The sequence below is a fragment of the Corvus brachyrhynchos genome, unplaced genomic scaffold (assembly GCF_000691975.1).
Source record: "Corvus brachyrhynchos isolate BGI_N302 unplaced genomic scaffold, ASM69197v1 scaffold409, whole genome shotgun sequence".
Taxonomy (NCBI): domain Eukaryota; kingdom Metazoa; phylum Chordata; class Aves; order Passeriformes; family Corvidae; genus Corvus; species Corvus brachyrhynchos.
In genome coordinates this window covers 1,303,459-1,319,546 of record NW_008246059.1, presented here as the reverse complement: position 1 = coordinate 1,319,546, position 16,088 = coordinate 1,303,459, and the positions used below count along the sequence as shown (strand labels likewise).

At 40.7% G+C, this 16,088-nt stretch overlaps 1 long non-coding RNA gene across 1 annotated transcript in view; it reads left to right on the top strand.

Annotated features, from left to right (window-relative positions):
• Nucleotides 1-6: 6 nt before the first annotated feature.
• Nucleotides 7-16,088, top strand: part of LOC108449626 — a 43,146-nt gene continuing 27,064 nt past the window's right edge. The window contains exon 1 of the long non-coding RNA XR_001865861.1: nt 7-3,912. This is a non-coding gene — a long non-coding RNA (uncharacterized LOC108449626). The remainder of the gene's footprint in view (nt 3,913-16,088) is intronic.

Below are 16,088 nucleotides of genomic sequence, written 5' to 3'. Positions count from 1 at the left end.
CCTGCTATAGATTGCCACTCACCAGATCAAAAATGAAATTTTCAGTTTTTAGAACTGAAATGCAGAGCAGAGCTGGTATCCCCCCAAGAGAAATTTGCACAAAAACAATATTAACTGCAAGGCAGGTCAAATGTTCACTGACACATCTTGACAATGCCCCTTTTCTTTACAATGACTCTATTTGATTAAACTGATTGAAATGCATTTCCTACTTGTGCTTTGTCAGTCTATATTTTGGGCTTCATGAACAAAATGATACTAGATTGACTTACCCAGATACTTCACAAAGCTTGTCATGTTGAATTAATTAATGTTGCTTGTATAGCGTGAGAATATGGAGATTCATCTTTTCAATTCTGTATTTGCTTTACCACCAAATAAGGAGATGATAAAACATTACATTGGTAGTTAATAGACATTTTAAATGTCTTCATTTCTTTAGAAACCTACAATGGAAAGATTACGATGACTGTCGCACACATTATGTAACATTAGTTACATAAACCCAGAAATAATAGAGTAGTAAGAAGAGTAGTAGTGAATAAAACTAACTATGCTTTCTCCTTTTTCCTTCCTTTTGGGTAATGGATGGTGCTGAAACATACACACAATTACTCTTTAGAAACCCGAACATAAAAAATTTTGCTAAATCTCCAAAGTCTTGGGAGGACATTTGGTACTGCAGTCTTGCAACATTGATAGTGAAGTCAGTGGAATGGCATTAACTTCATTTACGATACAGCAGTGCTTCCCCCATCTCACTTATATTATGCATTTGGGATTTTGGAAGCTTTTTTTATGATATCTAAACCCCTTGCTGTGAAACATTATGCCGCAATAATGCTGCAGTCCACTTTAGTGCATTTCTTTTTGTACTAAATAAAACAAGTAAGCAGTGTAAAACTTGAAAGATGTCAATAAGTTTTACAACTGCAATAAGAGGCAATGATGTGAATGCACCGTATTTTTAGGTGAGATGAACAAAGCATTTTAAAATGTGATTGTCATTCAGATGTAAGATGGTTGAATACAATATTCTGTCCAGAAGCTGATATTGCTTTGTTCTGTCAAAAACACCTTCTACCTTTTATTCCTTAGCCATGATAGTCCAGAGCTGGGAATTCAAGGCCTTGTAGCAAAGGTTGCTTCCAACTGACCTGATCATTTGAAGCGGAAGGAGGAGTCAGCCTGGGGTGCCATCAGCTACATAAACAGCCATGCCATGATTACATTGCATGGGTGGGCCACATTTGCTCTAATTTAGCTGGTGAGATCAGGGAAGTGGAGGAACGGAACGGAACGGAACGGAACGGAACGGAAAGGAAAGGAAAGGAAAGGAAAGGTCAGTGGAGATGAGCATAGGTAATAGACTGCCAAAGGAATGAAGTTTTCAACTTAGCAACCAGAACTGTCAGAATGAACTTTTTCAGGCAGCCCCATTGTATGAAAATTAGACTACAGGTTGGAGCCAGTAAGTCCAAGGAAGAATACAACAAATAAAGTACAGCTGCACATCATATTTGTAATAGCACAGCTTAATTAGAAAGTGATTAGAAAGCATAATGGTTATCAAATGATGCTTATGCCAGAGATGCATTGCAACTCAGCTGCAAGTGCTATGAGACCCTTGCTTCCGCACAAAAGCTTAGATGAGATTCTTCTGTTACAGGCAAGCTGCCAGTTATTATTTTTTACTGTGGTAAAATGCTCAAAATTTCAGCATTAATAACTTCCTTACTGTTCAGTGCATAAAATTATTCTGCTTTTATATATAGCATTGTATAAATCTGTTTGCTCTGGTCCATGACTAGTATTTCCACTTGAATGCTTTCCAAGTAAGTTTTTTGAAACACTTTCTTCTTTTCAACTGGGTCTTCGAGATTTCTTGATTGCTGACCTCTTTGGCCCAACACCTGAAAACACTTGCAAACTCGTAACTCCTGACTGAGCTGGAATACAACTTTTGTAATATATCCAGTATTGGCTTACAGATTTCGAGTGGCAGGAGTAAGGTTCATGTCTAGGTAAGCAGTTTCCAGGCGTCAACTAGCCACACCAAGAAGCAAGCAAAAAATTTCTAGCTTGATTACTTTCCAGAAACAGAAGCCTCACTTCTGCCATTTTCTTTAGTGTTCAACAGCTCTTTTCTAGCATAAACGAGTCTTCTTTTAAGCTCTTTTTAAATAGAAACAAAATAGCATACTGCATTCATCACACTTACATAGGTTTTTCAGACTCGTTGCTCTCTTCTGAACCCTTTCCTAATGACAGGACTAGGTAGGATTTTCGCGGCAGTTTCCTCAAGGCAGTACCACCTTCTACTGCTACTTGACAGTGCTGCTTTTTACGGAGTATGTTCCAGCACTCTCAGCTGGGGACCACAGAAGTTCACATTCAACTGTTTATTCATTTACATTTGAATATCCCTCTCAGAGCCACCACTTTCCACATTATCCTTTGTGCAAATATGTCCCAGTGACCGCTGCTGCCCACTGCCCAGGCTAGCTCCAGCGGTGTGTGACAGGAGTGGGGAGCAGCTGGAGGCACGCAGCTTTAAAGCTGCTCCTCTGAAGCCTCAGCTCTACCCTGCAGAGCACCGGCTCCAAGCACTGTGGCCCTCGACGAAGGGAAAGATAAAAAGTAGCAGGGAGGCTTGCCACAGGAGGTAAACAAAGCTTTTGAAGGGTATCCACGGTGAACAAGCAACAGTGGCAATGCTGCTACACCTTATAAACGGGGGGTGGAACAGGAGGCATAACCCAACTAGGGCCCAATAGGCGGACTAGGAGGGAGGGACGCTGGAGGGAAGGAGTCACATCTGGTCCAATGGTCTTGGTGGGTGGAGGGAGAGGGGTCACAAGCCCCAATGGGGCGTCGAGGTTTAGCAGATTTCCAAGAGGGGAGGTATTCGAGGGGGCAGGGTCTCAGGGGATTGACGGGGACCATATTAGGGTAATTAGGGAGGGCTTTGGTAACAGGCGCAGAACAGTCCAGAACTTTGGGAGGAGTTTGGGCGATTGGCCGGGAAGGTACCAGAACAAAGGGAGGGGATAACCATTTTTGGGAGCACTGGGGGAGTGGCTTGGATCTGGGGCAGACCAACTGGGAGTAGAAGTGGGGAAGGTAAGGACGAACCATTAGGGTACAAAGAACATACAAAAATACAATAAAAACATTGCATCACCACACAAATATGAGGCTAGTCTATTTCTGCATGTATCATCTGAGCAGACACAGCCCAGACATCCATATTGTTGTAATAACTGCTGTAATAAATGGTCAGTCCTTGCTTCTATTATTATCTTCTAAACTGTATCTGCAAAATGGACTTAGCACCACACTCACATTTTTGTCCACATGAATACACTGGAACTACTCAAGACAGCCAATGTTTCACTGTTGTGAGTGCCCCCTGATGATTACCCAGTGGCAGGATTTGGATGAAAACAGTGATGCAGCCTGTGCAGATGCTGGGAGAAACAAACTATATTTGCTATAGTCCAGAAGGTCCTTTACAGGACCACTTGTGTCCATCTATTCTTCTGATTTTTACTAAGTGGCACTCATATTTCATACTTAATTTCTTAAGTGGATGAAGGTACTTGTTCACAAACTGAATAATTTCTTATTTCCCCAGTCTTTTAAATTAATTATTTAGTATTTCCTCTGTTAAAATCTTTATCCTGGTTTGAAATATTTGTAAAACAGTCACATAAAAAAACAGATTAGAAATGATTTGTCAACAGTCAGAGCAAATGTATCAGGAGTGGCTCCCATGTGTTTACAGGAACTACCCATCAGACAGCAACCTGCAGCAAACAAACAGTTCAACATATCATGAACAATATTCATTCATTTATTTATTCATTGCAGATGAATGTTTGTGATTGATTCTCAAGCAATGGAACAGGGGTAAGTTCTGCGCAAATGAATAATTGAACCAACCTTGCTATCTTCAGCACTGACTTAGTTTGAAGCAACCACATTCATCTGGAATGACAGTACTTAATGGAATACACACCACTGCTTCATAGTTTGCTCAGCCAAAATTGTCTTCTGCTTGAACTGGCCAGTGTGTATACCACAGAGATGCAATGCCAACTACCTTCTGGTGGAATCCCTAGAAAGGTTTTGGAAGATCTTAGAATGCACACAAGTTTCAGTGAAAGCAAAGTAACAATGAAGTCATTCTTGTACTTAAAATACTGTGCAGTTTTATGGTACATTTTAAAATTTTCTAAAGCATTAAGGAAATTCCAGCTTAAAACTCTCTGTAGACAGCCTGCCTGTATGTGAGCGGGTGGGGGAGATACTACTGTGGATTTGACTTTCCACTGTCTATTACAGTGAAGAGTAAGAACAGTAAGTATAGTGTTATATACCCTGGTAACTGGAGGCACCAGAAAGATGTAGAGCAACAAACCCATCAAAGAATACATAAGGTGAACATGAGGGAATCACATGGGTGTAGCTGGACCTCTCCTATCTCGTCCCATCAAGACTTCACACACACTTGTCCTGTCCCTGACCATTAATACTAAAACCACTGGGAAAAATATTTGGTGTCAAAAATGGTTAGCAACTAAATACAGCAGAAATGGTTATTCAACATCATATGTGAATTAATTGGATCATATTGTAAACAAACTTGAGAAGTTTGCAGATTTGGTTTGTGTTCACTGTGTAATACGAACAAAAGCTCATACATTGCAAGCAAATCACTAGGATACTTGCCTACAGCTTCGTGTATCAGATAAACAATTGGTTTGGCATTTTCAAAGGAACTTAACTGGTTGCCATGCCTCTTCAATGTATCTGTATTAAAAATATACTTATCTATATTTATAATGTGTTAAATACTTTCATATATCGTGTTACATTTGGATCTTCTTTCTGTGATATTGCCAATGTCAGAGGATGGATTTCAGTAAACTGTCTGGTGCTCTTGGATGTAGATAAAATATATGTAAGTGAAAATGAAATTTCAGATTTGTTTCATGAAGACAAGATGCATTTCAGTTTTAAATCTTAATGTTAATGTTATAGCAAAAATTGATGATTTTTTTCTCCAAAGTCATAAAATAAATTAATAAAGTGGTCAGTTTCCTTGCTCAGCTAATATAGTGAAGAGATAGGGATCCTTTAGAAACACTGATATAATGTCAAGAGGCGTTTATATATGGAATTTGCATTTTAAAAAAGAGACATATTTTACTCTGTAGAAAATCATATCTGCAGAAAATAACAGTTGGTTTCTGTGCAGTTGCCTTGAGACTTGCTTAGTTCTCATTATCTTCAATGGAGATGAATATGTATATCTGAGGAAATATTTTGGCCTTGAGAGAAAGAAAGAGGGAGCATTTGGATTTGAGTGTCTACATAACTCCAACTTTTCTTGGTTCAGCTGAATCTACTTTGACTCTTGAGAGAAGTCAGCTTTTTTCACGCTGAATACACAGCCCCAAAAGAGACTTTTGTCTGGTGCTTGGTGTATGACTGAAATGATGAAATCAAAAGACTTTGTTCTCTAGAATGTTGTCTGGTGGATGGAAGGGTAGAAGAGAGATACTTTATCCTCAGCTTGTGTTTATCTACGGTTTGGGTTTTCTAATATCCTGAGCTAATGAACTCTTTTCTGGTCATGTGTCAACCCTGTCGCTTCAGATGGCTATGATGGGTCTTAAGATTTCCAGTCTACATCTAGGAAAGATGAAAGAGATAAAAAAGTTATTTCTCAAGAAAGCCCTCTCAAGTCTTTTCTGTTGATATGACACTCAGCAGAAGATTCCCTCTAGCAAAGTGCTGCCTGCTTTACTCCTGTCCACTTTTCCAGTTAAAGTGATATTGCATCTAAACTCCTGCTGCACTTCTCAGTTAAACCTGCACCTGTGTATCAGCAATAAGTATATTAAAAAAGAACAGGCAAATATGTTGACTGTCTTCTCTTTGACATTTCTTTTTCAAACCTCTTTTGATAGTTTCCTCCCAGAAAGAGAGCGAGGAGTGTGTGCAAACACTTGTTCTCCACATCAAGCCTGACTGAACAATTTCTCTGCTGTTCTGAGTTTCTGGTGAACTGAAAACTACCAGCTGTACTGAATTGTGACAAACACTGTGTATGTGTGTCTCTGTGTCTCTGTGTGTGGAAGAAAATATATAAACAGAAACTATCATAGCTGATGACAGCAAAATAATTTTCACGTTTATGGCCCAATCTTTTAATTCCATAAAATACAAATGCAGCCCTAATTTCTAACTAAAGCTTATTTCTTCAAGCCCTCATATATAGAGCACATGCAGAACAAGAATCCTCTAATGCCTTTCCTGGTTGAGACATAGTCAATGAATAGGACAGCAAACACGTAAATGCAGTCATCATTGCACATATTTGAAAAAGAAAATGAAATTGCACTAGGGAAGAAGACAGGTATTTTAGAGGCATACAGCTTCCACTTCATACTTCAGGATGGCTGAGCCACATCCAGATATACTCAAAGCTGATCAATATCAAGCTGATTTGCAATGACAATGGAAACTCATTGAACTGCAGTAACATATTTGCCACACTTCCATATCTATATTCTTAGCATTAGCATGGTAACAATCTAAGCTTTCTGTGTCTGCGCCACGCCATTCCCTCCATGTCAAAGTAAACCACGGCAGCTATATAAAAAGTGTGGTCACAGCCCAGCTAGCTAAATTCTTGCCAAAAATTGACTTCAATAGCTGTCTACAGAGTCTGCAAGAATACTGTTGGCCAACACATACCATGTGTGCCTTTTAGGGTCATGGCTTTAAAAGGACAACCAAATTGCTCAAATCTGTCCATCTCTTCAGCTGGAACCCTCTCCATCCCTCATGAATTATAGCCACATCTAATAGGAAGGAAATAGACAAAAGCCATCCGCATCGAGCACACCTAGGAGAAGGTAAATAATGCTTTTAGACCCTGAATGGAAGCACTGCATGTTGGCAAAACAGGACCACCCAAACTGAGATCTACACTTGCATCCTGAAAATAACAGGTTTTAAAACACTTTCTATGAACTGCACTTACCTGAGCACCTGGGAGACAACAATTCTTCCTGGGTATTCAGTTAACTGAAACCCATACCTGATTTTCTCAAAGGACACTGTAGAAAGTGCCAGCTTTCTGAACATTATGGTCTGGCCAATCTGTTCCCTTGACATGACTGCTCTGGCAGAAGGCCTCTTCACAGAAGCTTTTAAATCAAATATGGTCCATCTTTCACCAAAAGTTTGCAGTTCTGCGCAGGGACACGTTCAAGAACAGCAGACTTTGAAAGGCAAAGACACAACTGTAATTTCATCATAATCATGACTATATAACCACTACATCTGTACAGAAAAGCTCTACATTGTAAGTGCAGCAAGGCCACTACACCTGACAGGTGATCTGTGCTATACAGGCACAGCTGAATTGCAGTAAGACTGGGAGACAATAACCCTCCAGTATTTAGGTCTGGACATTGGTCATTTTATGTTACGCAGTGGAGCTGGCAGGGACACAGACAAACAGTATGCTTACAGGTCCAGCAGACAGCAGGAGAGAAGGCTTGCCACAGAGTCCACTCTGGTGAATTTAAGGGATGCAATCCTTGTGTCTCTTTCATGGACTCAGAATCTCAGGATTATTGGCTAGAAGGAGGTCACTGGTGAACTAAAAAGTGAGACAACCTCTGATTGCCCCCACCGTCACTGCTGTTTGTTCTGCTCTGAGTATTTGCCATTTCCATGCTTGCATGAAGATTTGCACGCAATGTCTGTGTGTCCAGGATTACCCTTATTCAGACGGCATGAAGGGGCAGTGCTCTGATCTGGCAAGATGAGGAAGAAGCAATGGAGACCTGCACTCTGTGCAGAATGGAGTGAGAAAAACTAAAGAGGATGTAAGTTGAAAAATGAAAAGAAAAAATAAATATGCAGAAGGAGCAGAAAGAAAAGGAATAACAAGAGACTGGGCAGAGAAAAGAAGGACCAGAGTGGACAAAGATGCTAAGCAGCTGTAAAGGAAGTAAAAGCAGATGAAAACACCTTGGGAGCCTGAAATACCCAGCTCCAAAGATCTGGGCTGTGATTAAACATGAGCTCATTTCAGAGTAAACTCCAACAGTGGGAAACTGTGTGCCCACATGCAAGGGGAATGGTAGTGACATCAGTGGTGGCACTAACTGTATTCACCATTTGGGAGGTGGGAAATGGCACAGGGTGAGGGGATGCAAACAGCTTCAGCAAAACGCTTCCAGGAGAAGAGAAAGTGACTGGTAGAAAACTCCCCTGTCGTCCCTCTGTCACCCATGAAGAGTGATGAACCTCTCTGCAGCTCTGTCCTGGTCTTTTCAGTGAAGAATCCTGCTAGCTTTCTCAAAATGGCAGAACTAATTAAAAAGGGAATCAACTTCAGAGGAACATAAACCACACCAAAAGTTTGTCTCTTTAATGATATCTCCTCCATATTTCACTGGCAGGCATTCTGCTAATCTAATACCTGTTAATTCTATTACTAATTAGGGCTATAGCTCACCAAAGGCTGTTTTATACTTAATTTGTTGGGGTTTTATTATATGGCTCAACAGTCAGCCAACCACTGTATGCATCATGTGATCCTGGTTGAGATCTTTCAGGCATTACTGCACACTGAGGCCCTTGGAGAGAACGTGCCACTACAATTTGTGAGTCACGCGTTCTTGCTCTGCCTAGGTCTTGTCATGTGTGTGCTTGTCAGGATTCATCTCCATCTCCATTACCCCTGGGGCAGAAGTCATAGTTTGTTTCTGCTCACTTGTCTGATTTTTAGCAGATCATATTCCCATCCTCAGAACCTTAAGCAAGTGCCATCTTTGTAGAATTTAAGGTGGAATTCTAAGAGCTGATTTAATTCAACTCAAACCCATCTTCTAATTGACAGGAAATATCCTCAGTTCAACCATTCTCCAAGGTTGATATATACTGCTATACAAAGAAAAATAATTAAACTAAAAGCATTCTTCACTGTTATGAAAAATAAAACGAATTTTCTTAGGTGTTTTTCCTTGTATTTCTGTCATTTAAAAAATATTTTCTTTTAAGAGTTTGAAATGAAGTTAAGATCTGAGGTAAATTTTAATTGTTTGAAACACATATCTGAAAGACACATCTTCATTAAAGCCATTTTTTCCAGAAAGGTTTGCAACCAAATTATGCACCAGTTAAAGAATTAACTTGGAAATTGTGAGGAGAAAAATAAGAGATCACAGACAAGCAAAGTCCATGGGGCTTTATTGACCAGAACATAATATAGGCCAATGAAGAAACATTTTTTTAAGCCACTGGAAGCCATCCCAAGGGTCTGACCAATCTTTGTTTAGCCTCCAGAATGTCAGCTGCCAGGTGAACAAGGGTATTAGAACATCATTTTCTCCAAATTGGTGAGCAAAGAAGGTCACCAACAGCTGTTAAACAGTAAACCTCATCCACCATCTCTGTGGGTGCCAAGAAGGATGACACTTAAAAGTTGTTCACTCACACACTGAGAATGATGGTAGCACTTGTTATGTCATCCTAAAGCAACACATCCATTCCAGAGAACCACTGTCCTTCTTATCTGAATCCACAAAGGGTTTAACAGTCACACAAGCAATTACCAATCTGGGAATTGCAGATGTTATAGAAACAGTATAATGGAACTTCTTGCCAACCCCTGTGGCAGAAAATAACCTCAGAAAATTCCTACTTTCTCTAGGTTTGTCTGGTAGGTTTTTACTGGAAGAGAGAGTACAAGTCAAGATAACACTGGCTATTGTTGAAAACCTTCAGAGATAGTACATTAAATAAAAATAATAAGTAAAATAATAAAGAATACATAGATCCATTCATATAGCCAAACAACCAAGTCAGCCCATCTAGCCATACATCTAGGAGCCTTAAAGACGTGACCTAGCTCCAGCCAGCACGAAAGAGCTGCTGGTCTGGATCTGGTTTTGTCTGCAGAAGCATGGTTAGTCACATAATCTTCTGTGGCATTTCAATGGGAAAACTACAGGAATTAGAGCTCCTAGATTGGGAAGTTCATGGCAAAGTGAAGCAAGGAAGCTGGGCTTCTACCTACTGCATGTACCTGCACAAGTCACAGCTGGCAATTCAGAAGTGCAGTCAAGTTACCCTCCATCAGCCATGTAAGACTACTTGTTCCAGGAACAAATGATCTAGGCACAAGATAATGTGTTATTTCTTTTCTACCTGAAAAAGAAATAAAACAACATTCACCAGCTGAAAAGGTTCTTCCTTTCCATCCCATGGTAGAACACAAAGCCCAGCAAAACAGACAACCCAAACTTTACCAGCAAGAACTGAAGAAGCCTCAGGCTATGAGGGGACTTTTATTGGAGATTTGATAGAACTATATTTTTCTGTACATACCTTGGCAGGCCTAGGTAGATCTCTAGAAGGGAAGTCCTTGCATGGAAGAACAAAAGAGAGAGGAGAGATTTGCACAATGCGTATTGGAATTATGCATCTTGATGTTACCCTCTGCTAGGCTGGCATAACAAACTTCTCTGAAAGACAATGAACACAGAATCATAAAGTGGCCTGGGTTAGAAGGGACCTTAAATATCATCTAGTTTCAAGGCCCCTGCCATGGGCAGGGATACCTTCCATTAGACCAGGTTGCTCAGAGATCCATCTAACCTGCCCTTGAACACTTCCAGGGATGGGGCATCCACAGCTTCTCTAAGTGTTCCAGTGCCTCACCACCCTCATGGTAAAGAATTTCTTCCTAAAATCTAATATAAACCTCCTCTCTTTCAGTTTGAAACCATTCCCACTTGTCCTGTCACTACATGCTGTTGTAAAAAATCCCTCTCCATCTTTCTTGTATGCTCCCTTCAGGTACTGGAAGGCTGAAATTAGGTTACCCCAAAGCATATACATGATTGTCCTGTCCATTGGGAATCTTCAGACAGAAGAACCTGGATTCTTGACCAGTAAGTCTCTAGCCCAGGGACTACTGGAGATAGGAAGGAAGGATGTAACAAGGGAGGAGTCACTCCAGTAATGACCAGTTCCTTAGTTCTTCTGCAGGGATCTGCTGTTGTCTCGTATCAGAGAAGAAGTGCTGGGCTGGATAGAACTTCTCCACACACAGAGCAGCTCTTCTGCTCTCTACTCACCTGTCAGTGGTATTTCTTCCTGCTTTCAGCCCCATTTCCATGCAGTTTTACCATCCCTGGACTCCTTAAAAATGATTGCAAGCATCAAGGGACATTACTGCTAATACGATCATCAATGACTGCTGCTGGAAATCCATGCAGAAATATGTGCTGTGCACAGGGAAGCAGACAGCAACACCACCCAGCTCTCCTTCCCTCTCTCCCTTCCTCCACCTGTAATTGAAATTCAAGGACTGTAAGTCCCACTATCTCCTGTCAGGATATTTCTATTCTTTGGGGAAGCTGTTAGCAATAGCAAGCCATACCTTAGCAGCAGCCCTCCCAGAAGTGTGCCCATCCCACAGGTGTAAAAACCAATATATGCAGGTAGGCATCTGATTTTAGCCAAGATTTTTTGGATGTGCAAGAGTGAGGGATAAGAGCAAATCCACGTGCACAGGTGGACCAAAATGACAATGTTCAGCTTGACCTAATTTTGAGACTAATTTTCCTTACAGAAGGGACAGAGGAGAAGTCAGATACTGGAAACACCTCAATCCTTTTAAGACAAGCCACAGCCTTGCACCTTTGAGGAGTGAGCCTTCCTTTAGTTCCAAGCATTTTGTAAGGACATTTATATGCAAATCATCAAGTCAGGGTCAGGCCACGTCTGACAGCAGTAAGCAGAGTCAAACACATTCTCATGATCAGCAGGCAAGTCCATAGTGACAGGGCAGGTCCCATGTCAAGCTAGGAGCAGGGGCCACAGGCGGGTGTGACTGAAACACAGTTGGAGCTAGAGCAGAACTCTGCAGAGACTGAGCTGCAGTGGAGCCCCTGAGCAGAACATATGGGTGGAGGCCCTCTGTGAGGTTGATCAGAGCAGCTAAGGCTCATTAATGCACTCAGGACCCTGACACAATTTTTCTAAGACATGTGCAACAGGAGAGGTGAAAAAGTACCAAGGAACTTTGGCCTGAGATGAGGGTTACCCAGCAAAGTAAGAAGCCCCAGCTGTTCCAACACGGTCCATGCCACAAGAGTGTCAGACAGACTCAGATGTTTCCTGTCCCATCATTTTGCCCCAGAACACATGAAAAACAAGCAAACAATGGTTAGCACCAATCTGCAGTGACTATGCCCAAGAAAAGAGGCAGCCAGCCAATGTGGCATTTGCTTTCCTCACACCCAGAAAAGCCAGTAGCAAACAAACTCTTAAGGAGGGGCTAGGAGGAACATTAAAGGCTTTGAGTTGCAATAGATTTTAAAACACTCATTATAAAATTTAGCACAAAGTACTATAGTAATAGTGTTTTCATAATGCATGGTTTATACACAAGACTGCCGAAACCTACCTTTGGATTTCTCGGCTTTTGCTGTTTTCCAATTCACTCATAGGATTCTGATCATTAATTTCTTTAAATTGAGTTTCTTCACAAGAAAACAAGTAGCTGGGTACACCCATGAACTAATGCAACCTAATTTTGGACAGGTTTTGGACTTGTGATAAGTGACTTTTAAACTTTCTTTACACCCATATTATCGACCAGAGAATAAGTCTACACAGGAGCAAAAACCTTGCTGCAGAGCAAGATCCCATGTTATCTCCAGGAAGCATTTCCTGTGGCTGATCAATCATAACAGCTCCTTTCCAAGAGTTTCCCTGGCAGATAACCTAGGCAGGTATTTATCCCCCACATAAGGATTAAGAGTATCACCCGTTCCTACTCTGTGCCTAATAAGAACAGAGTATGCTGAAGATCTCTGACCCTCTATCAGATCTTACAGAATCCAGCTAGCAGACAAAAGAGAGAGAGAGAGAGAAAGAAAGCGTGAGTGTCATTCCATAGGAAAGCAAGCTGAAAGGAAGAAATACCAATTACATGATAATCACCGCTTAATTAATTTTCACACAGAGGTTGTAGCAGCTCTATTAGAAAAAGCGAAATCAGAAAAATAGAAGAGGTTTTAGGGGATATTTAAAACTACTAGTAAGATACTAATATCTTATATTTCCTTGAAATATGTAGATCAACTGTCTTGAATCTTGCATAAGATCAGAGAGAGTCCATTGCAGGATTGACAACACTACCTCAGCCTTAATACCTAAAACTACTAGAAGATAAACATTATAACTTTATTCAATTGCTCTTTCAGTAACAGAGCAAGGAGAGAGATAATAATAGGGTTATCACTTCATCACATTTGTCAAAACAGAAGAGCAGGCAGCTGCTTTTTGAAATCTCCATGTATCAGGGAAGATACAAGTAATTCCTTTACTTTTTATATGTAGTATTTGCCAATAAAAGAACAAAGTGAGAGATCATAATCTTTGGATGTTTCTTCATGTTTCATCTTCAAACTCTTAATAGTTTTCTCCTTCCCTACTTCCAAAACATATTATAGAAAATATGGCTGGAAGTGTTCTCAAAAATCAGCTTAATTCCTCCTTTTAACCCGCATCTAGACATAACTGAGCAATACTTGCCTAAAATAACAGCAACTATCTCCCTTAATGATGGAGATTTAACAGTTTTCTCAGGCAATATAATTCAGTGCTGGGGTACCCTTTCGCACCTTACCCCTTGATTTGGCCATGAATCTCCTTTACTGCAGTTTAGACCCATTATCTTTTGTCTTATGCATTGTGAATGCTCTGACAACGAGCTATTACTTCCCAGCAAGCACTTGAATACCTAAGGAATATTTCTCCTGCCTTTCTTTGGAGTTCTCTTTTTCAGACTAAATAAACCTAATTCTGCTTTTGTTTTCCTTCCTGATCACAGTTTCCAGTTACTCTTTTTAATCTCTGCAGAGTACATCCATTTGGACCACATATTTTCTGAAGTATGGTATCCAAAATTGTATGGAACAATCCAGCTGAGACTTCCATTCATCCACATTTTGACATCTCCAGATGTTTTCTTTTGGCTTGATTTAGTCTTGTGCAAGCTCTGTCAGTGTATAAGGACATGAATATTTGGAAAAAAAAATAAGGCATCAAGTTAAAAACTGAAGGGTTAACAGGAGTTTGAGAGACACAAACTGTGAGAAATGAACATAATTACAGTGATAGAAGGTGTTATTATTAGGGATAACCAGAAGTTCATACAACCTTATTTCCTCCTGATTGATGCCCTATACTACTGTAAGCATTATAGATGGCCATAAGACCCTTTAGAATTCAAAGACTCACCAGGCACCTCCCTCCTTATAACCTCATATCCAGTTCCTTAGAGAAGGCCATCCTCAGTGTGATAATACTTGCAAATTTTCTTCAAGTGCAAGTCCTTCAGTGAATCCCTGAAGTTAGTTCCTCATGCTATGCAAGCCAGGCCAGTGTGACCTTTCCAGGAGCAGAACAATTGCGAAAGCCCCATATACTAATTTCAGTTGGATCAAGCTATAGATATGACATAGTAAAGAAACTATCTCTGCAAATAAGAGGATGAAGACTGAATACCTTGATTGCTGTTTTCCAAATGTAGTTTCAGTGAGTCTCTGAAAAACTGTGGGAAATAGTTATTTCTTGACAGGACCGTCACTGATTCTTCTTCATTACAATTACTGTTCCGCAGTACTGCCCTGACTCCTGAAACTCTAGTTATTTACATTACTCTTCAACCTCACTGAAAGCTGCTGCTCATGAAGAATTGCAGACAGGATTATGACCAGCTACACAAAGTGGAGCTAAAAATAGAGGAGTTTCTGTTAGCAAGAAAATTTTATAAGGCACATGAAGCCGTATCAGTGCATTTGGGAATGGCCTGGTTTTCAAAATAATCTTAATATGGTCACCATTGGATACAAAGTAATGCTATTCCAACACAAAATCTGTGTTTGCAGGCCCCTTTCTATAGGCTCTGGGCAGCATATATGATTCATCGTTCTGTGATGATAACTTCATGATACAGAAAATGCTCCAGCTACAGTCCCGGGAAGCCAACTCCAGGCTGGCAGAATTTACATCTCAGTTCTGTGATGGGGAGTCTTGCAGCTTTCAGAGCCTCCTTCCTCCAAGAGTCTTCAGACTTACAGTTTTGGGAAACCTCAGACTCTGCACATACTGGGGAACCCAAAATTTGGCAATGAGCCTCTTGGATCTCCCTTGAACCTGAGTGATGAGTGACCTCCTTTGCCAGGAATCCAGCAACTCATACAGGAATTCTACAGGACACCTGTGTTACAAAGTAATGAAGAATACTGGTAAAATACTCAGCCTCAACTAAATATTAATTGATCAAAACCTATTTAATTGAAAAACTTCAGCCTAACTTTGAAAGTGGTACATTTGCCCTCAAAAGAGGCAACATGTACAGATACATATATAGTTGATTTTCAGATGTTGTCTTTCCCCAGCAGCCAGGTCTTCTCTTTGCCTCATTTCAGTGATGGAGGGGCACTGGGAAGTGAGAATGATGCCTCATATTCATAATTCTATTATGTCAACAGCATAGTGGCCCTAATTTTGTGAGTTTTCAAACATTGCATGAAACACAGCTATAAGGAAAGTTAATATACTTATGACTACACTGAACTTTGTCTCTGTAAAATCCACTGCTGTCCAAAGTAGTGTCATTCCATGCATCTTCCACGGTGGTTTTGAGCAAAGATAACAAGCTATTGAACTTCTGGTGTCTTGAGTGCTGCGACTTCCAGTCTATTCCAAAATCTCATTCCATAGCACTAGATTCTTTCCCCAACCAAGGATTAAAACCATTAACCATATCTATGTTAGATTGTATTGGGTTGACCCTGAGTTGATGGACAGTCTTTAAGATCAATGACGCTTCTCACAATTTACATATTTAAACCGCACGGAAAGGCGGGATTTCTCTTTTGTCGGAGCTCGCCTGCTGGAAGGTGGGGGGGGCTCCAAGCCTCCCGGCCCCCCTTTCCCAACACTGCGGCACGGACCCTGAGTCACTGGGGGGGGGA